We start from the raw sequence: 23,683 nt of genomic DNA, 5'->3' as shown, positions 1-23,683 counted from the left end.
AGGCCAATTGATGCATCTTAGATGGCTGCTTGCTAGTGTTTAGGACCCCAGACGCCACTCTCCAAAGAGGGATGCTAAATGTTTTCTTAATAGATTTTATTATGCCAATTGACTTAGATGTCCCCTGAAACCATGGCCCCCAAACCCCCACCCCTGCTACGCTGGCCTTTGATGCATTCAGTTTATTCAGGAAACTTCTTTTGCTTTTGGTTTAGTCCAGTTGTGCTGACCTTGCCTGTATTGTGTCTACCCCTCCTTTTCTACATTATTCCTCCCCCCTTAACATGAATTCACTGCCTCTAAAGTTCCTATCTAATCTTTCAAGTTGATTTTGTCAATTCGATCCCATATAGATAGTTCTTAAAAGAGCATAATGCTCAAAGCAGACATTTTTTACCAGTTAAGCTAAACTATTGTTTGGTTTTAAGAAGACTTTACAGGATATTTTTGATTTAAGGTTTAAAATTTATCTCAGGGCAATAGTTTCAGGGGTTCATCCAGTGCCCATCACTCCAGAAAGTCTGGAGAACTTGAAATTATATTTGTACTACAAAACAACAAAAATACTGCCTGGTCCTGCACCATCCTCACAATCATTGCTGTTTGAGCCCATTGTTGCAGCCACTGTGTCAAACCATCTTAAGGGTCTTCCTCTTTTGGGCTGACACTCTACCTTACCAAGCATGAGGTCCTTGTCCAGAGACTGGTCCTTCCTGATAAACATGTTCTAAGTACGTGAGATGAAGTCTCGCCATCCTTGCTTCTAAGAAGCATTCTGGCTGTACATCTTCCAAGACAGATTTGTTCATTCTTCTGGCAGTCCATGGTATATTTAATATTCTCTGCCAACACCATAGTTTAAATGCATCAATTCTTCTTTGGTCCGTTATTCATTGTTCAGCTTTCACATGCATATGAAGTGACTGAGAATGTTATTTAATGTTAACATTAGGTTTGTTGATGGAGAACAATAGTTTGGAACAGAGAGTTAAGCCTCTGAATCAATATTTAAAGTAGGCATAGCACAACAGAATGTTGTCCCCTCAGACATTTGAAGTAATGACCAAGTCATCAATTTAGCTTGTAAAATGTGTGACTTTGCATGAAACGAAGCCTTAGATACATCAGTATTAGCCACACTGGCAGAACTGAGATAAGAGAATCTCTTTCACTTCAAGCAGAATTTGCATAACACTCTGGACTCAAGCCTCAGGTGACAAAAATACTCAAAATAATCCTTACAATTGTCTGAGTGTTTAGCTCTCTCCCACTGATAAAAGATATTGTTTAGCATTTCTTGACTTGTTATTTAAAAGTAAATGTCTTGGCCACGTGCATAAAGGGTTGAGAGTTCCCCTCCCTGTTTATTTGGTGAGTTAAGTTGGCAGGCAGTCCTCAGAGGGAAATTGATGTCTATTAGTGCCACAGGTTTGAGTTTTGCAGTCTCTCTGGAAAATGTCCAGGAGTCACTATTTAGAAGGCTGACTTCCCCTTTAAAAAAGAAAAAGTAAATATACTCTACACTATTGAGCTATGGACCAGTAAGATCTAAAAGCCTCTTGAGAAATAAATACAAGTGGGAAAAGACTAATTGTACTGGCATTCTCAAAAAACAAAAAGCAAAAAAAAAGCTCATCCCTAAAGAGAAAACTCCCCGAAGTTAGTCTCTGGAATAAATAAATAAATAAAAGAACAACTAAGTTATCTGAATATGTGGATTGTCTGACAGTAAATCTGCCACACATTGACCTCCAGATTTGACACAGTTTATTTGGCTTGACTAATCTCCCTTCTTTATTGCTTTATGCATGTCCATACTAAGGCTGTATCAAATTATCTGATATTTTAAAAATAACTTCTTGTCTCCAATAGCTTTGATTGAAGAGCTGCAAACTAAGTATGAAGGAATTCAACCACATTAAGTCCCTAGGCAATTTTTGGGTTAAAGGGCTAGAAGATTATTTCAGAAACCTGAAGAATAAGTACTTTAGAAAATGAATCCCCTATTGTTCATTCAAAAGGAGCCCTCGTGCCCTAATGGTTAAGAACTGGGCTGCTAACTGAAAGGTCTGCAGTTTGAAACCACCAGCTGCTCCACGGAAGAAAGATGTGGCAATCTGCTTGCATAAAGATTACAGCCTTTGAAACCCTATGGGGCAGTTCTACTCTGTCCTATATGGTTGTTATGAGTTAGAATTAACTTGACACAACACAGCAACAACATTCTTCATTCACTGAAGATCGGTACCCTTGAACAACCTTAATGAACTTGTGTACTATTTAGCTTCCTCACTAGGGGTAGGAGTCTGTCACTCACTATTAAATCAAACCAACAAATTAAAACAGAACCTCAAACAGTTTTGCATCAAAATACTGTTTTTCTTTGCTTGGCTTCCTTCCCCACAGTGTTGCATTAAAATCCTGTTTCTTTTGCTCGACTTCCTCCCCCATAAAAAAAAAGCTTTGCATTAAAATTATTCTTTGCTTGGAAGTTATATATAAACCCCTTCGAGCCTGAGTAGTATGATTAAGAATGTTCTGACATAACTTGTATGAACTCCCTACTTGTAAACCCCTTAAAAGTAAGTTTTCCTATCACCCTCAGGGAACAGTCTTGGCAGCAGCAGCTCTGACTGACTCCTTTTCCTTGCACAATGAAATAAAGTTGCTTTTCTTGCTCTTCCACCTCAGTCTTTCCTTTAGTGGCCAGTTCGAGTCAGGCTGAGCAGAGCCTGGGGTTTCCACCAGTAACAAAATCAATGCCATAGACCACCAGCCTGCTCTTCCCACGGTGTGTTTTGCCAGATCTTACAAGCTCATGTGAATGGGTCAAAATTTTGGAAACGGGTTAAACAAAATTTAAAGACTTTTTTAGTATAGAACTTCTCAAAACCTTTATTTTATTCCAATGTGCTTTGTGAATATCTAAGGGGAAACTAAAGTATGCAGTGTTTGCCAACTGTATTGGACCATGAGACCCCTTCTTCAGGTTCATCCAATGGAACTGGGACTCTTTCTTCGATGAATGTGGATGTAGACTGAATATCCCATAACAACAAAATCTGTTAGCAGCATCATAACTGAAGAACAGCTCATATCGTGAACTAGCTTTGTTTTCTTTGGTGGACAGAACTAGCTCTACTTGTAACATTCTGTTCTTGGCTTAACAAGCAGATCCTTGCATATTTTCTGTTTTAGGTCACTCTGAGAAGTTAGTTTACTCATATTTAGATAAACAGTACAAAATAACACTGACCTTATGGGACATTCGTTTCTTGGATTTCCTTTTAGAATTTTCACACAACTAGGATTAAGGAGGACTAAAAGGATTTAATTTCTGGAATGGCCTATACTAGTTTGGTAGGCATGATAAATAGAGAGCCTTTCACTCTGGATGGAGCAGTAACATTGGCTCTGATACAATTGGCTCCTTCTTTCTGATTCATTCATTCATTCGATAAATATTTATTGAGTGCTTATTTATTTATTTATTGAGTGCACTAATATTAAATTTTAATCACTTATTATGTACTAGCACTGTCTTAGGTGTTGAGGGTAGAGTTGTGAACAAACATTTCCAAGTTCATGGAGCTTAAATTCTATGGGAGAAAGAGTCAAGTAAATACATATGTGAATAAATGATATGTTTACAGATTGGATAATTGATTAAAAAAACTGAAACAGGGTGATAGGCTACTGGATGACTAAGGGAAATAGGAGATTCTTTGTATAAAAAAGTGTGATTTATAATTTGTTTCTGATTTCAAATATATGTGCTCTCTAATGAAATTCAGTGGTAATAAAATGCAATACCTCTACTTGATTTTTTGATAAATATATATGAGGTGGTGATAGTTGAGCTGATGAGGAGCCACCACGTGAAGAGCTAGAACAGCTTTCAAAGTGAAAACTATAAGAATTACAAGGACGCTGAGGTAGGATCCTTCTCTGGTTTTAAGAACAGAATAAAAGCAGTGTGGCTAGAACATAGTGAGCAAGGGAACAAATAATCAGTGTGATTTAACAGGTCTGTTGTTTTCAAAGTGTGGTCAGGTAACTTAGTAGCCACAACAGGCTAGCAAGATGTACAGTTGAGTTCAAGGGATAAGAGGTGGTATCCTCAGGCATCCAACTTATGCATGTCCTGATGGCGCTCTGATTATTAAAAATCAGGGATATATTACTGATTTTTATGTTAGTAATAAATATGCAAGTACAGTGTTCTCAAAGTAAGATCCCTGGTCCTGTGGCATCAACATTGCCTGGAAACTTGTTAGAAATTCAAATTCTCAGCCCCATTCCACACAGATGTACGGGAATCAAAAACTCTAGGGATGGGGGGTCAGTAATCTGTGTTGTAACAAGTTATGCAGGTGATTCTGATGCCAGATAGAGTTAGAGAATCACCAGAACACCCCCCCAAAAAAAACCCAAACCCAGTGCCGTCAAGTCGATTCCGACTCATAGGGACCCTATAGGGCAGAGTAGAACTGCCCCATAGAGTTTCTGAGGAGCGCCTGGCGGATTTGAACTGCCCACCCTTTGGTTAGCAGCCGGAGCACTTAACCGCTACGTCAACAGTGCTAGAAAATAACTGGGGCTAGAGGTGTGGAATAACTAAGAAGAAGTGTTTCCTTTTCTTTAAAGGCCTCTCTTCTCCATTTGTGCCCTTGAATTCATCTCCTGGAAAGGACCTAGCTTAATTTATCTATTCTTCCTGCCTGTATTAGGAACAAACAGTACTTTCAGGGTTATAATATATGAATTATTTCACTTAATTCTCATAACAGCCCTATGAGATAGGGACTATTACTATTCCCATTTTATGGATGAGGAAATGCAGGCACAAAGAATAAACTTCCAAATCCAGGATGTCTGGTTCCAGAGCCATGGTCATAAGCACTTCTCTATACTGCCTCTTGGAAACCCTGGTGGCGTAGTGGTTAAGAGCTATGGCTGCTAAACAAAAGGTCGGCAGTTTGAATCCACCAGGCGCTCCTTGGAAACTCTATGGGGCAGTTCTACTCTGTTCTGTAGGGTCATTTTGAGTTCAAATTGACTTGATGTAGATGGGTAGTTTTACGCTGCCTCTCAGTATTCCAGGGGACAGTTGGGTTGATTTGATCTAAGATAACATTTTTTTTTTTGAGATAACATTATTCAAACAATTGCTTTCACTTTGACTTTGATTTAAAGACACTGAATGATGCTCATAGGGGACATCTAGGGGCTATTCTAGTCTAAGGCCCTAAGAGGTGAAATAACTCGCCCAAGATCATATAGCCGCATAGCTTCAGAACCATGACTTAGAACCCAGGTCCCTAACTTTCAACTCAGTGTTAACACATTTCCACTGAAAACAAAGCTGTCAATTTTGCATACTGAAAATAACAAAGACAAGCCACATATCCAGTGGTTCATGTATCTACCAGTCTGCTTTTATCTTGCTGTTGTTAGCACAGTGAGCTCTTTTCCTGACTCTGGTGCCTACATAGGGCTATAGGACAGGATCTCCTTGGGAGGATACTGCCATACCTGATAACAAGAGCAGACACTAGTCACTTTGCACAAAGAAGTTGTCAGTCTAGGATACAAGAACAGAATGTTAGCTTCTATTAGTAATACTTTCCACTGTCAAATACATGAAAATAACAACACATTAAAAAACAGTAGCTTTTCTGTTTGTTTGTTTGCTTGATTTTATTCTTAACTGTGCTTCTCATTTTATTTGTAGTAAAAAATTGCCAGGAAAATATATAGATGTTGATGCTCTGTACATACTTAAAAATTATCTGTCACTCCATCCCTCCAAATTTAAGGCCTCAGCATTAAAAAAAAAATTACTAAACATAAAATCTCCATTTTTACATACAAATTAGAAGGTTGCCAGTTTTTCTCCCTATACCTTCTGTTCTACATTTACAAAAGTGTGATATATAATTTCAGTTTTTAATCTCAGATGTTTTTGCTGTATAATAAAATTCTGTAATAATAAAATATAATACCTCAGCTTTATTTTCTATATAAATATACTAACTATTCTTGTCATTTGCCCTTTATTACAGTGAGCAAATAAAATGAATTATTAATTCTAATTTAAAACCTCATTCTGACTGGCATGATTTTTTTTTTCATTAGAGTAATGCAAAATACTTTTGGTGGTGTCTCTTAGAGAACTAATAAGGGATTGTAATGAAAGATCACATTTTGTAGAGTAGATGTAGTCATGAAGTACTTTTGTTTTTATTACAGGCTCCCAAACAAGCTCTATTTGAAAAAAAAAAAGGGCATGTCTTCAAAATATTTTTGGAATTTTTTTTTACATGAAATTAATTTATTACTTGGCTGTTCCTAAACGCGGTAGCTATGAGAGGGAAGAATGCTCACTTAATGTTTTCTGAAGGGGAACTCTTACTTGTACATCCTTTCTCAAGTGTTTTTGAAACTAGGGTATATGTTGAGAAATAATGCCCACCCCCTTAGAAAGGGCCTAAGGAGAAGGTATTTTACTCAAATAGCAGCTTCCTTCTTTTTTCCGTCTTTGATTTCAGTAAAATTATGGCTTTAGCAAAGAATACCTCAATAATAAATGTGAGTCATTTTGCTTTAATGCTAGTACTGGGTTTTCTGCTGCAATGAAAGAAAACATTTTTAAATTGTTGTAGTTCCTGAAGACTGTAGCACAGGCTAGTGCATTACAATATAGAAATGCTGTGTTGTGTAATTAGTTTTAATTAAGAGCTAGTTAGATTTTCAGGTAAAGTGGTATCCTACTCCCCTGACACAGCATGACGGCAGCATTACTGCAACTTGAGGAGTTACTAGGGAGAGTTTCTGTCTTTCTTTTGGCTGATTAATAACAGATTGTATTAGGGAAATTGTTCACTTCTATTCCTAGTGGAAGGAGTTCTCATGCTGAGATTCAGAGTCTCTCCAGAAGGCTGGGGTGAGAGTTTCTCTTTTTATTTTATTTGTTTTTTTTTTTTCACCTGGACATGTTCAGTTTTGTTTTATCAAACAAATAATATGTAGATACACAAGCTGTTATATAGAGACAGGCATGCACGTTTTTCTCTAACATTTTTGAAGGTTTACCAGATACTAGGGTAACCAGCCATCTTTGTTTGCCCAGGGCTGAGGTGTTTTCCTGGATTATGGGACCTTTAGTACTGAATCGACTCGACAGCAATGGTCGGTTTTAGTACTCAAACCAGGGAAGTCTTGGGCAAGCTTGGACAGTTGGTCAGCTGAGTTCAGCAAAGTAATTCTGATATGACAGTGCAACTGCTTTGTATTCCAGAAGAGTTAATTCGGGATTTAAAGTGGGAAGATTTGGGAAGATAATCTAATACTTCTAGTACATAATAAAGTGTTGAAAATCATCAAATTCAGTCAACAACAGACCTGAGAACTAGTAAGGTGCCAAGTTCAGAAACAACAGGAAAAGTATAAGGGAAACCATGGATGGATAATCATAGTCCTCAGATTCTGTAACTTTATTCTGGGTCTCACGATTTACTCTAAGTGTTAAATAAACAGTGGGGTTAGTATATTGAGCTGAGCAATAATGGAAAGTATTATTAAAAATATCTGCACTGTTTTTATCTACTTGGTGTGCAATAAAATGCAATAGACTATGAATGATTGTGTAATAGTTATCACATTGTGCCATTAAATGGGAGACAGACAGCTAATATCCAGTTAAATGCACTTCTATTTTCATCCTATAGAATTATACTTCAGTTCTGACAGAGGAAATGTGCATTAGTGTGTGAAGTCTAGGACTGAAACCAAGAATCGTTGGATTTTAGTTCTTTGATCCAATACAAAGTTACGTGCTTCCAGGCAAGTTGCTGAAACTTGGTGCCACAGTTTTCTGATGCTTTGACTTAAGAGAACAAGAGGTAGCTCTCAACTTCTGGGCCACACAATTTTGGGCAGTCCATGTTGTTTTTGTTAGGTGTTCTCGACTCGGTTCTGACTCCTAGCAACCCTATGAACAACAGAAGGAAACACTACCAGGTCCTGTGCAATCCTCACAATCGTTGCTATTTTTGAGCCTATTGTTGCAGCCATTGCGTCAATCCATCTCGTCAAGGGACTTCCTCTTTTTTGCTAACCCTCTACCTTACCAAGTATGAAGTCCTTCTCTAGGCACTAGTCTCTCCTGAAAACATGCCCAAAGTATGTGAGACAAAGTCTTGTCATCCTTGCTCCCAAGAAGCATTCTGACTCTACTTCTTCCAAGACAGATTCGTTCATTCTTCTGGCAGTCCATGGTATATTCAGTATTCTTTGCCAAGAATTCAAAGGCATCAATTCTTCTTTGGTCTTCCTTATTCATTGTCCATCTTTCGTATGCATATGATGTGATTGAAAATACCATGGCTTGGGTCAGGCACACCTTAGTCCTCAAAGTGCCATCTTTGCTTTTCAACACTTTAAAGAGGTCTTTTGCAGCAGATTTTTTTTTTTTTTTTTGCAGCAGATTTGCCCAATGCGATACATCTATAGTAGTGGTCATTTGAAGTGGGAGTGGGAGAGAAGAAGCCAGCATGAGTATCAGAGATGTGCTCTACATATGGTATAGACACAATTCTTTTACCATCACTTTTCTGCCAAGAACCAAAATAGTTAGGCATCAAGTGAGAACTCCTCAGCTTGGCTTTCAGGGCTGTCCATTATCTGCCCCCAAACGGCCTCTCTCTCAAACCTTATTTTCTACTGGGCAATATGACATGGTAGTTAAGCACATGCATCCTGGAACTAGACTGCCTGGGTTCAAAGCCTTACTCTACCATTATTAGCTCTCTGATCTTGGGCAAGTTACTTAATTTCTTTGTGCCTCAGTTTCCTCATTTGCAAAATTGGTTTATTACTAATAGTACATAACTCTTCGGGGTAAACATAGGTAAGACACTAAGAATAGTGCCTGGCACATAGTAATTGTTCACTATTATTATTACTATTAATATTTACCACGTGCCCTTTACTCTAGGCTTGACGCTCCCTTTAGCATCCACATGCCATGCCAACTCTTTTTCTTTGTATTTTTGCTTGTGCTGAATTCCCTGCCTGCAATATGATACTTTTTCATGCTTGCCCAAATTTTATCCATTATTATAAAGATCATTTCAATTGCGATTTCCTGTGTGAGACCTTCACAAAACTCTCCCTTTTGTAAATTCCTTTATAATTACAACCAAGACCATGCAATGCACTTTTCAACATTTGCTGTTTGGTGTGTGCTAATGTTATTTCTTCATTTCATCTGCTGAATCCATTGTCTATTTTTTCTTGGTGTGTTTCACAGTCTCTAGTGTTGGTTTTAGTGTGTTTCTCAAGTAAATAGTTAATTGATTCATATATGAGAACCAATGCCTAAGTTTTGGTTCTGGATTCTTAGATTCTCCCACCGCTTTTGAGACATAAAGTCATTAGTTGTATCATTTTAAGGGTAGATGTTACAAAAATCGTTATAACTTTATACTATTTTTCAGCAGCTAGGTATTTGTGGTAGAATATTATTTACAGGTCAATTTTCTTTCATGTTTGGATTCAGAAAAGAATACAACAGGATGTTTTTACATAAAATTGATATACGTTGCTAAAGCACATTTACTAGAGTTAATCCCTTGCATGAAGAAGAATTGTGATAAAAACAATTCTTAAAATATTCGTTCAGAAAATCTCACAAACACACAAAAGTAAAATAATCAAATCCATGTAATCATCATCCAATTTCTACAATTATTAACACTTTTCCAACATTGTTTCGTCTACTCCCACCCATTTTTTAATGGAATGTTTTAAAGCAAATTCATATTTTATCTGTAAACAGTTCAGTATGCATCATTAGCAGTTGAAGAGATATAAAAATAATTTTTAAAGGGAACCAAGAGGTAGTTCTCAATATTGTGCTAACATTGTCAAACCTTTTCTTACAATTTCACAACTTTAATAATACCCTTTGCTCTCAACTACACCCAAAATATAGATAAGCCTCAAAAAAGAGAAATTGTTAATGATTACAGGGAATATATGTGAAACATGAAATATATTTTACGTCTCAGTATGATCTTTGAGGTATAGCAGGAGCCATGCTTTGATAAAAAACACTGCACTACAATTTCAATGTGATAGATTATTATAATAATCAAATGAAAAGTAGATACTTATTCTATTCGAATGTCTTTTTTTTCAGCTCTGTGATATTTTTGGAGATCTTAAATTAAATGTAGAATGGGGCTGTCCAGGTTTATGACACAATATAGCACATCAATCTATTTTAATAAGGCAATTTTTCTAGGGACGTTAGAACCTGATGGCTTTAATGATTTGATGACACTGTTTCACAAGTGATTGTGATATCATTCCCTCCTAAACCGATCATAATGTATACCAGGGGTGTTAAGATAGATGTTTAAATATCTATTTACGTTATTCAGCTTACCAAGTGCTGTCCATACAAATGGAAATCATTGATTTATAAACGGTGGTAAGTTATTTTTGATTGCACCTTTTGAGTTACATTTTAATAGGACACTGGTTTTAAGCTATACATAATTTGTAAATCCTAAACAAACAATGCTTTATAAAAGCCACATTATGGGAATTGTTAAGAAACAAAACAAAAACAAAACACATCACTGTTGAGTCAATTCCAATGCATAACATTTCTATATGACAGTAGAATTGCCCCATAGCATTTCTGAGGAGTAGCTGGTAAATTTGAACTGCTGACTTTTTGTTTAGCAGCTGAGCTCTTAGCCACTGTGCCACCAGGGTCTTTAGGAATTGTTAGGTGCATGTATATATGCTACAACAAAATTTGGAGAGTTCTGTTATGTAAACCTGAGTCAGACATATTTAAGAAATAAAATTTAGATCTTAAGGGTTTTAATAATTTATAGATTATACCTGTAGGTTCAAAATCTACATTGTATATCTTATTTTCTCTGGTGTTGGGGTAAGCCTGATAGATAGACAGATACGCACATCCCTGGTAGTCCCATAAATTCCTGAAGGCAATATCAGCTCTAACAGAGTGGACTGAAATGTACCATAGCTGACTGGCAGTCAGTTCCCTTTGTAAGTCAAGGTTCAGTGAACTCCCATTTTGGAATCTTTTAGGATGAACAGAATTCAAATAAAAACTTCCCTGTAGGCAGTTAAAGTGAACTATAAGTCTGTGTCTTTCAGTGATCTTTGCTCTGATATTTTTCTTCACATTCACAATTGGTACCTCTGTGCATATTTTGACTTTGCAGGTATTTTTCCAATAAACTGTTCAAGTTTGTAACTTTATTTGATTTCATAAATTTGTATCAAAGCTTGCGCATATCCATATGGCCTTACAGAATTAACTTTAGCCTTTTATTTTCCCTTCATTATGCGAATATGACTAAAGCAGAGCTATCCTTCAAAGTGAAAAGGTTTTATTTGGAAATTTTCTTTAAAATGATGCCTTTATTACAGCATTCTAGAATTGCCACACTACAGCCATTTCTAGAATATAATTCCCAGGAAATTTCTTTCACTAAGGTGAATTATGAGTTGCCTGCACATCTTTTGTCTTGCATGGTAAATAGGAAAACATAAAGAACACTGTAACATCCATTTTGAACAAAAACTGTTTGGTCTGGTGCCCTGAAATTCAATCTTCAATCATGGGTACTTTGAGTAGAAAAAAAAATAGGGCTGCTGTTTTTCCCCCTCTCATCTTTCAGGCTTTTCAATATAGTTTTCTTCTGAAATATTATGAGGAATTTGCTATCTGAGTAATGCTTACCATAAAAATTTAAAACGCAAATAGCATATCCAAGATAAAAATAAAGGCAAACAACTCAATAGCAGTCTGTCAGAGAGTTGGATTTTATGTTCTCATGAGAGTAATTAGAAGAGTCAACCAGGAAGCTATCTAAATTACGCTTAAGACAGGACTGGGAAAATGTTTTCCAGTAGCTCTTTTGACCTCCAAGCTTTAGGTCATATTTCTCTGAATATATCTCACAGATGTGAGATATATTTAACGGATAGGTTAGAAAATGCACAGCCACTATTAATGTGGAAAGACAAGGCCATGGTAGATAGTGAATTATTCTGTGGCTAGTTCTACAACCTATGCCCGTTGCCCAACTTCACTCATCCTCTATTTTCTCATTGCAAAATGAGATCACAGTATTTATTATCATGATGGCAAGATAAATGTAACGCATGTGCAAATGGGCATGAAATAGCAAAATCCCAGCTACCTCTGTTAATGGGGTGAAAAAGAAGAGGGAAATGGGCTAGTGATTGCATGATGCCAGATATTATCATGGAATAAGGATCTATGAATTATAAAGTAGAATCATAGACTAAAATAGTTCAGGAACAATGTTCAAGGTGGTAATTTATTAAGAAATTAGCATTTTCTTAGTCAAAACAGTAACAACAAAACTAGTAGACACAAGATACTGGCCTTGTGGAGAAGATTACGTAGCACCAGATAAAACCAGAAAACCAAACTCTTTGCTGTTGAGTTGATTCCAACTCATGGAGACTCTAAAGGACAGAGTAGAACTGCCCCATAGGGGTTTCGAAGGAGTGCCCGGTGAATTTGAACTGCCAACCTTTTGGTTAGCAGCTGTAGCACTTAACCACTATGCTATCACAGGTTCCAGCACCAGATAGGAAACAAAATTACTGTAAGAGATAAAATTATCAATGATGTCAGATTTAATGATGAAGACAACTTCCAGCAGAAAACAGACTAGAGGCTTTGGTTTTTTTTTTTTTTTCCACAGTAACAGGATCCACTCCATTCACTTGGTCTTAGGGTGACCAACCACCCTGGTTTGCTGGAGGATTTTCTGGTTTTAGCACCGAGCGTCTCACTTTTCCTGTACTCTGAGGCAGACCTTACAGAACTGGGCAAACCAGGCTGGCTGGTTTTCTTACTTGGTCTCCACATCACTGGCCATGAATTTGGCAAGCTATGCAGAAGGGAATGAGAGTTTACAAGGCTTTCAGCTTTAATATTTAAATCTGTAATTTTATTCTTTCACATGCATATTCTCTGTTAATTAAATATCATTTTTAGAATTTTGTATTAAACATGTTTGCTGCGTAGGTGAGCACAGCACACCCTGTGCTATATAGTGGATGTTTCCAGAAGGGCTGGGAGGGAATTATGCCATACAAAAGTGACATAAAACCAGTGACCTGAAGAGTGTTAATGATAAGATGCCTGTATGAGATAATAGATATCAAAGTGCTTTGCAAATATTAAGAACTCAACACACAAGATATTTGTCTGCCATGTAGTTTTGAGCATGAAAGTGCCTATTTTGGGGAATGAAGTCTCTCCTTCTCTAGACTTCTTGGAGCCGAGAACTTCTTAGTATAGTTTATCTCTTGGAGTAGGTGATAGTAATTTTTGATATACAAATTGGCTATTCACCAAAAGGCTAAAAGCATAAATTACTGCCAAGATGATGAATCATACAGAGGTATGTCTGAGCTCAAGGATTGAAATTGGGGCAAAAATGGTCTTTCTCTCCCTATTCCCTTCCTTCACTTCAAAAGAGTCCCTCTCCTGCTACAAGAAGAAAAGAAGGGGTCAAGAAATGAAAAGGGAAAACAGAAAAAAACACAGAAAGGGAACAGACAAGAGTTGTTATGGAATGCTTTTCATTAACTCAAAATTAGTAGGATGAAATTAAAGCCCACCAAGGAATAATCCCAGACCTATTTGCCTGTATTCCAAATATCTAAAGCCTATTTATTTGAGTAGCTTGTGTCATCTAGCAGCCATAAGGGCCATGTTATGGAGGTGGATAATGCATGACACTTGATAAAGATGAGAGACTTTGAAAATGATTTTCCAGAGTAGAGGGAAGAGGACCCTTATCGATCTTAAGTTTTCCTTAGGCACCAAAAAGCTAAATGCAGAATATTGTGGTAACATGCTTGCTCATGTACAGCTGCGTTATGTAAACACTCCACATTAAATTTCTGACTCACTTTTTGTTGCGTCCCAAACTTGTGTAATAATGCCAAATGCATTAATAATGTAACATTTATGCCTGGATTCTCTGAGTGTCTTGTTGACTTTACTCATGGTAAGTTTTTTAAAAAGGAACGTGGAAGGTAATATAGTGTTCGGGCTTGAGAATATTTGCTACCTGGAAACAGCTCTCTGACCTTAGCTAGTCTTGAAAGTCAGTGTGTTTCATGTCCTCCAGTGCCTACTAGGTGTTCTGCAAACTCTGACACTGAAATTCTCCTCTTAAAATCCAGCTACAAGTGTTCTGGCATACAGTTTGCCCACCGACCCACTGGATCTTGGCTGTCTTTATGGAAACCATGGAAAGATCTATTATTTCTTTCCCGGTATATAAATATAACTTTTTATAGACCTGGACACTTATATGACAGTAGAGAATGTGGGCTATATTTCCCCACAAAGTACTGGCAAGATTCCTTGGATGTATAAAAGCAAAACTCATAGAATAATTAACAAAATAAGTATTAAAAACTTGACTGTCTTTGTTATGTAGTGCTGCTATAACAGAAACGCCACAAATGAGCGGCTTTAACAAACAGAAATTTATTTTCTCGCAGTTTAGGAGGCTAGAAGTCTAAACTCAGGTTGCCGGTTCTAAGGGAAGTTTACGCTCTCTGTCGGCTCATCCTTGTCCCTTTGAGCTTTTGCCCCTGGTCGATCTTCATGCGGCTTGGTATGTGTCTTCCTCCATCTCTGCTTCTTTAATCTGTACCAGCCCTGTCTCATTAACATAACACAGGAAACTTATTTTCAAATGGAATTATATCTAAAGGCAGAGATGTTAGGATTTGCAACACATCTTTAGGGGACACAATTCAATCCATAACATTGAACAATACAAGCTATTTGGATTTACAACACCAAGCTGAATTTTATAGTGTTTTTATAATTATGGATATTATAAAAAAATTTTTTTAAAATTAAAAGTTATAAAAGCAGAAACAAATACCCACTTAACATTCAGTGGGTGAACTCCGTCAGTAAAGGCTATTTATTTTATAATACATTGTCAAACAGAATAAAAATAAGGCATTATGCATTTAGATTTTCTTCCTCATATTTTTAGGAAAGTTAAACTTTTAAAGAAAGTTTTCCATTAGGTAAAGGTAGGTGAAAACGAAATTATAAGCTTCAAAGTGGTCCTGGTTTTGTTCGACTAAAAGGACACTTAATAAGGATTAGTATGTAGAAGTCAGAAGCCAAGTCATTAAACATGTAATTAACAAGACATAAATTTATCTAGTACATGTTCCTATTGAACAACAATATTTCTTACTTCTCCACAGCAGGCTAAACTTTATTGAACATTTCTTTTTAAATAATGCCATTCATAAAATAGACAGAAATACTTAAATACAGCTAAAGATATCAGACCATTTTTTTTTAAAGCTGTATTTTCCATAAGCTCACAAAATAAAATCTGTGCTACCTTTGGTTGGACTGCTAGTGGAGAGGAAAATGTGTGAGAATTCAGATTTAGGACACTCTAGCCATTCTTGTGACCTGATTAATCTCTTTCTTATGCAGCACTTATTTAAATAATTTGCTCACATTAATTTTAGAACTCTAAATTACCCATACTTTGCGTGCAGAAACTGATTATGATTGTCATATCCATGAAGTGGTACAGAACTAAGAAATCTCAACTCGAATCTCAAACTTAGTAGGCATGAATTAATTTGAAATCTGCTTATCTAAAAGTAACCCTAGTGTTACTTCCAAGAAATGCTTGAAAATTAGAGCCATTGAATATGCATGAATTTATAATATTGTCAGAGTAGAGAATGGAGCCACTGTTGACCACTTCAGGGTTTGAAATAACTGAAGAGAGAGAAAAATATCCATTCTGTTCTGTCATAGAAGTGTTGGGGTACCATTGAAGGTAGAGATTATTGAACTGACCATTCAAGAATATTAAAAAGATTTTTGAGCCAACATCATGAAAAACATTCCAGTCAGTAGTGGTTTCTTTCTTTCTTTCTTTGTGCTTTAGGTGAAAGTTCACAGCTCAAGTTAGTTTCTCACACAAAAATTTACACACACATTGCTATGTGACCCTAGTTGCTATCCCTATAATTTGACCACACATCCCTCCTTTCCACCCCAAATTTCCTGTGTCCATTCAACCAGCTCCTCTCATTTTCTGCCTTCTCATCTCACCTCCAGACAGGAGTTGCCCGTTTAGTCTCGTGTATCTACTTGAACTAGAAGCACACTCTTCACGAGTATCATTTAACGTCTTATAGCCCAGTCTATGTCTGAAGAGTTGGCTTCGGGAATGGTTTTACTTCTGGGTTAAGAGAGAGTCCAGGGGCCATGTCTTCTGGGGTTCCTCCCATCTCAGACCATTAAACCTGGTCTTTTTACTAAAATTTGAGTTCTGCACCCCACTTTTCTCCTGCTCCATCAGGGACTCTCTGTTGTGTTCCCTGTCAGGGCAGCCATTGGTCATAGCCAGGCACCATCTCATCCTTCTGGTCTCAGGCTGATGGAATCTTGTTTATGTGGCCCCTTTTGTCTCTTGGGCAAATATTTTCCTTGTGTTTTTGGTGTTCTTCATTCTTCTTTACTCCAGGTGGATTGGGACCAATTGATGCTTGTTAGATTGCCACTTGCTAGCTTTTAAGACCCCAGATGCCACTCACCAAAGTAGGACACAGAACATTTTCTTAAAAAATTTTGTTATGCCAATTGACCCATATGTTCCCCAAAACCATGGTTCCCAGACCCTCACCCTTGCTACACTGTCCTTTGAAGTGTTTGGTTGTGTTCAGGCAACTTCTTAGTTTTTGGTTCAGTCCAATGGTACTGAATTCCCCTGTACTGTGAGTTGTCCTTCCCTTCACCTATAATCCTAGTCTACTATCTGGTTACTGAATTCTCCTCTACCTCCCTCCCATCCTCTTAACCATCAAATAATGTTTCCTTCTGTGTTTAAACCTTTTCATGGGTTCTTATAATAGTGGTCTCATACAATATTTGTCCTTTTGCAATTCACTAATTTCACTCAGCATAATGCCTTCCAGATTCATCTATGTTATGAGATGTTTCATGGGTTCATCATGGTTCTTTACTTTTGTGTAGTATTTCGTTGTGTGAATATACCATAATTTGTTTATCCATTCATCCATTGATGGGCACCTAGGTTGTTTCTATCTTTTGGCTATTGTGGACAGTGCTGCAGTGAACATCAGGGTGTATATATCTATTCATGTGAGGGCTCTTATTTCTCTAGGATATATTCTAAGGAGTGGGATTGCTGGATCATATGGTACTTCCATTTCTAGCTTTTTAAGGAAGCAGCAAATTGATTTCCAAAGTAGTTGTACCATTTTACATTCCCACCACAAGTGTATTAGTGTTCCAGTCTCTCCACAATCTCTCCAACATTTATTATTTTGTGTTTTTTGGATTAACGCTAGCCTCACTGGGGTGAGATGGTACCTCATTGTAGTTTTGATTTGCATTTCTCTAAATGGCTAATGATCATGAACATTTCCTCATGTATACGTTAGCCACCTGAATGTCTTTGTTGATGTGCTTCTTCATGTCCTTTGCCTATTTTTTAATTGGGTTATTTGTCTTTTTGTGGTTGAAGTTTTGCAGTATCTTGTAGATTTTAGAGATTAAACCCTGATTGGATATGTCACAGCCAAAAATTTTTTTCCCAGTCTGCAGGTTGTCTTTTTATTCTTTTGGTGAAGTCTTTGGATGAGCATAAGTGTTTGATTTTTAGGAGCCCCCAGTTATCTATTTTCTCTTCTGGTGTTTGTGCATTGTTAGTAATGTTTTATATACTGTTTATGCCATGTATTAGGGCTCCTAGCATTGTCCCTATTTTTTCTTTCATGATCCTTATCATTTTAGATTTTATATTTAGGTCTTTGATCCATTTTGAGTTTGTTTTTGTGCATGATGTGAGATATGGGTCTTGTTTCATTTTTTTGCAGGTGGATATCCAGTTTTTTTTTTTAATCCAGTTATGCCAGCACCACTTGTTAAAGAGACTGTCTTTCCCCCATTTAATGAACTCTGGGCCGTTGTCAAATATCAGGTGCTCATAGGTGGACAAATTTGTGTCTGAATTCTCAATTCTGTTCCATTAGTCTATGTATCTGTTGTACCAGTACCAGCCTGTTTTGACTACGGTGGTGGTACAATAGGTTCTAAAATCAGATAGCATGTGGCCTCCCAGTTTATTCTTCTTTTTCAGTAATGCTTTCCTTATCCGGGGTATCTTCCCTTTCCATATAAAGTTGGGGATTTTTTTCTCCATCTCATTAAAAAACGTCGTTGGAATTTGGATTGGGATTGCATTGTATCTGTAGATCACTTTGGATAGAATCAACATTTTCACAATGTTGAGTCTGCCTATCCATGAGCGAGGTATATTTTCCCACTCAACTTAGTTCTCTTTTGGTTTCTTGCAGTAGTGTCTTGTAGTTTTCTTTGTATAGGTCCTTAACATCTCTGGTTAGGTTTAGTCCTAAGTATTTTATCTTCTTAGAGGCTATTTTAAATGGTACTGATTTGGCAATTTCATCTTAGAAGTTCGCTTTGTTGATGTAGAGGAATCCAACTGATTTTTGTATGTTAGTCTTATATCCTGATACCTTGCTGAAATCTTCTATTAGTTCCAGTAGTTTTCTTGTGGATTCTTTGTGGTTTTCTGTGTATAAGATCATATCATCTGCAAAGAGTCATACTTTCACTTCTTTATTACCAATTTGGATTTCCTTTATTTCTTTTTCTAGCCTAATTGCTCTGTGTAGGATATCCAACACAATGTTGAGTAAGAGTGGTCATAAAGGGCATCCTCTTCTGGTTCTCTTTTTCAAGGGGAATGCTTTCAGACTCTCTCCGTTTAGGATGATGTTGGCTGTTGGCTTTGCATATATGCCCTTTTTTATGTTGAGGAATTTCTCTTCTATTCCAATTTTGCTGAGAATTTTTTAAAATCACGAATGGGTGTTGGTTGGACTTTGTCAAATGCCTTTTCTGCATCAATTGATAAGGTCATGTGTTTCTTGTCTTTTGTTTTATTTGTATGGTGTATTACATTGATCATTTTTCCAATGTGGAATCATCCCTACATACCTGGTAGGAGTCCCACTTGGACATGGTGAATTTTTTTTAATATGTTGTTAAATTCTATTGGCTAGAATTTTGTTGAAGATTATTGCATCTACTTTCATGAGGGATATTGGTCTGTAATTTTCTTTTTTTGTGGTGTATTTACCTGGCTCTGGCATCAGGGTTATGCTGGCTTCATAGAATGAGTTTGGGAGTATTCCATTCTTCTAAGATCTGAAATGCTTTTAGTAGTAGTGGTGTTAACTCTTCTCTGAAAGTTTAGAGAATTCTCCAGTGAAGCCGTCAGGGCCAGGGCTTTTTATTTTGTGTTGGGAAATTTGGAATTACCTTTTCAATCTCTTCCTTTGTTGTAGGTTTATTTATTTGTTCTACCTGTTTGCCCCCAACTGTCTGTCAGTTTGTCATACTGTGGGGGCTTGTGTGTTGCTGTGATGCTGGAAGCTATGCCTCAGGTATTCAGATACCAGCAGGGTCACCTATGGAGGACAGGTTTCAGCTGAGCTTCCGGACTAAGACAGACAAGGAAGAAGGACCCGGCAGACTACTTCTGAAAAGCATTAGCCAGTGGAAACCTTATGAATAGCAGCGGAACATTGTCTGATATAGTGCTGAAAGATGAGCCCCCCCCCCCCAGTTTGGAAGGCACGCAAAGGATAACTGGGGAAGAGCTGCCTCCTCAAAGTAGAGTCAACCTTAATGACGTGGATGGAGTAAAGCTTTCAAGACCTTCATTTGCTGATGTGGCACGACTCAAAATGAGAAGAAACAGCTACAAACATCCATTAATAATTAGAACCTGGAATGTACAAAGTATGAATCTAGGAAAATTGGAAATTGTCAAAAATGAAATGGAATGCATAAACATCAATATCCTAGGCATTAGTGAGCTGAAATGGACTGGTATTGGCCATTTTGAATTGGACAATCATATGGTCTACTAAGCTGGGAATAACAACTTGAAGAGGAATGGTGTCGCATTCATTGTCAAAAAGAACATTTCTAGATCTATCCTGAAGTACAACACTGTCAGTGATAGGGTAATATCCATATGCCTACAAGGAAGACTGGTTAATACGACTATTATTAAAATTTATACACCAACTACTAGGGCCAAAGATGAAGAAATAGAAGATTTTTATCAGCTGCTACAGTCTGAAATTGATCGAACACGCAATCAAGATGCATTGATAATTTCTGGTGATTGGAATGCAAAAACTGGAAACAAAGAAGAAGGGTCAGTAGTTGGAAAATATGGCCTTGGTGATAGAAACAATGCCAGAGATCGAATGATAGAATTTTGCAAGACCAATGACTTCTTCAGTGCAAATACCTTCTTTCACCAACATAAACGGTTTTTTTATACACATGGACCTCACCAGACAGAACACACAGAAATCAAATTGACTATATCTGTGGAAAGAGACCATGGAAAAGCACAATATCATGAGTCAGAACAAGGCCAGAGGCTGATTGTGGAACAGACCATCAATTGCTCCTATGCAAGTTCAAGGTGAAACTGAAGAAAATCAGAGCAAGTCCACGAGAGCCAAAATATGACCTTGAGTATATCCCACCTGAATTTAGAGACCATCTGAAGTATAGATTCGACGCATTGAACACTAGTGACTGAAGATCAGATGAGTCGTGGCATGAAATCAAGGCCAACATACATGAAGAAAGCAAGAGGTCATTGAAAAGACAGGGAAGAAAAAAAGACCAAGATGGATGTCAGAGGAGACTCTGAAACTTGCTTTTGAATGTCGAGCACCTAAAGCAAAAGGAAGAATTGATGAAGGAAAAGTACTGGACAGAAGATTTCAAAGGGTGGCTCGAGAAGACAAAGTAAAGTATTATAATGACTTGTTCAAAGAGCTGGAGATGGAAAACCAAAAGGGAAGAACACACTCGGTGTTTCTCAAGCTGAAAGAACTGAAGAAAAAATTCAAGCCTCGAGTTGCAATAGTGAAGGATTCTATGGGGAAAAATACTAAATGACACAGGAAGCATCAAAAGAAGATGGAAGGAATACACAGAGTCATTATACCAAAAAGAATTAGTTGATGTTCAACCTTTTAAAGCGGTAGCATATAATCAGGAACCGATGGTACTAAAGGAAGAAAGTCCAAGTTGCTCTGAAGGCATTGGCGAAAAACAAGTCTCCAGGTATTGATGGAATATCAGTTGAGATGTTTCAACAAACAGATGTAGCACTGGAGGTGCTCACTCGTCTATGCCAAGAAATATGGAAGACAGCTTCCTGGCCAACTGACTGGAAGAGACCCATATTTATGCCTATTCCCAAGAAAGGTGATCCAACTGAATGTGGAAATTATAGAACAATATCATTAATATCACACACAAGCAAAATTTTGCTGAGGATCATTCAAAAATGGCTGCAGCAGTATATTGACAGGGAACTGCCAGAAATTCAGGCTGGCTTCAGAAGGGGACGTGGAAAGAGGGATATCATTGCTGATGTCAGATGGATCCTGGCTGAAAGGATGTTTACCTGTGGTTTATTGATTATGCAAAAGCATTCAACTGTGTGGATCATAACAAATTATGGATAACACTGCGAAGAATGGGAATTCCAGAACACTAAATTGTGCTCATGAGGAACCTTTACATAGATCAAGAGGCAGTTCTTCCGACAGAACAAGGGGATACTGACTGGCTTAAAATCAGGAAAGGTGTGCTTCAGGGTTGTATTCTTTCACCATACCTATAAAATCTGTATGCTGAGCAAATAACCTGAGAAGCTGGACTGCATGAAGAAGAACGGGGCATCAGGATTGGAGGAAGACTCGTTAACGACCTGTGTTATGCAGATGACACAACTTTGCTTGCTAAAAGTGAAAAGGACTTGAAGCATTTACTAATGAAGATCAAAGACCACAGTATGGATTGCACCTCAACATAAAGAAAACAAAAATCCTCACAACTGGACCAGTGAGCAACATCATAATAAAGGGAGAAAAGATTGAAGTTGTCAAGGATTTCATTTTACTTGGATCCACAATCAACAGCCATGGAAGCAGCAGTCAAGAATTCAAAAGACGCATTGCATTAGGTAAATCTGCTGCAAAGGACCTCTTTAAAGTGTTGAAGAGCAAAGATGTCACCTTGAAGACTAAGGTGCACTTGACCCAAACCATGGTATTTTCAATCACATCATATGCATGTGAAAGCGGGACAATGAATAGGGAAGACTGAAGAAACTGACGCCTTTGAATTGTGGTGTTGGCGAAGAATATTGGATGTACCATGGACTGCCAAAAGAACGAACAAATCTGTCTTAGAAGAAGCATAACCAGAATGCTCCTTAGAAGCAAGGATCGCAAGATTTCGTCTTACATATGTTGGACATGTTGTCAGGAGGGATCAGTCCCTGGAGAAGTACATCATGCTTGGCAAAGTACAGGGTCAGGAGAAAAGAGGAAGACCCTCAATGAGGTGGATTGACACTGGCTGCAACAATGAGCTCAACCGTAACAGCGATTTTAAGGATGGCGCAGGACCAGGCAGTGTTTTGTTCTGTTGTGCACAGGGTCTCTATGAGTTGGAACCAACTTGATGGCACCTAACAACAACAACCTCTTTTTTTGTTAGATGAGGTACCTAGATGTGTTTCTAGAAATTTGTCCATTTCCTCAAGGCTTTCAAATTTGTTGGAGTACGGTTTTTCGTAGTATTCTGTTATGATTCCTTTAATTTCAGTTGGGTCTGTTGTGATAATTGCCCATGTCATTTCTTATGCGGGCTGTTTGCTTTCTCTCTTGTTTTTTTGGTCAGTTTGGAGAATGCTTTATTGATTTTGTTGATCTTTTCGAAGTATCAACTTTGGCCTTGTTGACTCTTAACAATTGTTTTTCTGTTCTCTACTTCATTTAATTCTACTATCATTTTTATTGTTTCCTTTCCTCTGGTGCCTGAGGGTTTCTTTTGCTGCTCTCTTTCTACTTGTTTGAGTTGTAGGATTAATGTTTTGATTTTGGTCCTTTCTCCTTTTTGTGCATTTCTTGCTATAAATTGACTTCTGAGTGCTGCTTTTGCTGTTTCCCAAAGGTTCTGGTAGGGTGTGTTTTCATTCTCTTTTGATTCTGTGAATTTCCTTATTCCTTCTTTAATTTCTTCTATAACCCAGTAGTTTTTGGGCAAGGTGTTGTTCAGTTTTCGTGTATTTCATTTTTTTTTCCTTGCTTTTTCTGTTATTGATTTCTACATTTTTGGATTTATGGTCAGAAAAGATCCTTTGTAATTTTTCGATGTTTTGCATTCTGTTAAGGCTTGCTTTGTGGCCTAATATGCAGTCTATTCTGGAGAAACTTCCATGTGCATTGGAAAAGAAAATATACCTGGCTGCTGTTGGGTGGAGTGTTCTGTATATGTCTATGAGGTCAAGTTGGTTGATTGCACCATTTAGATGTTCTGTATCTTTATTGAGCTGGATGTTCTGTCCTTCACTGAAAGTGATGTGTTGAAATTTCCTACTATTATTGTGAAGCTGCCTATTTCTCTTTTCAATGCTGTTAGAGTTTG

The sequence above is a fragment of the Loxodonta africana genome, chromosome X (assembly GCF_030014295.1).
Source record: "Loxodonta africana isolate mLoxAfr1 chromosome X, mLoxAfr1.hap2, whole genome shotgun sequence".
NCBI lineage: Eukaryota > Metazoa > Chordata > Mammalia > Proboscidea > Elephantidae > Loxodonta > Loxodonta africana.
This window is presented reverse-complemented; position numbering follows the sequence as displayed.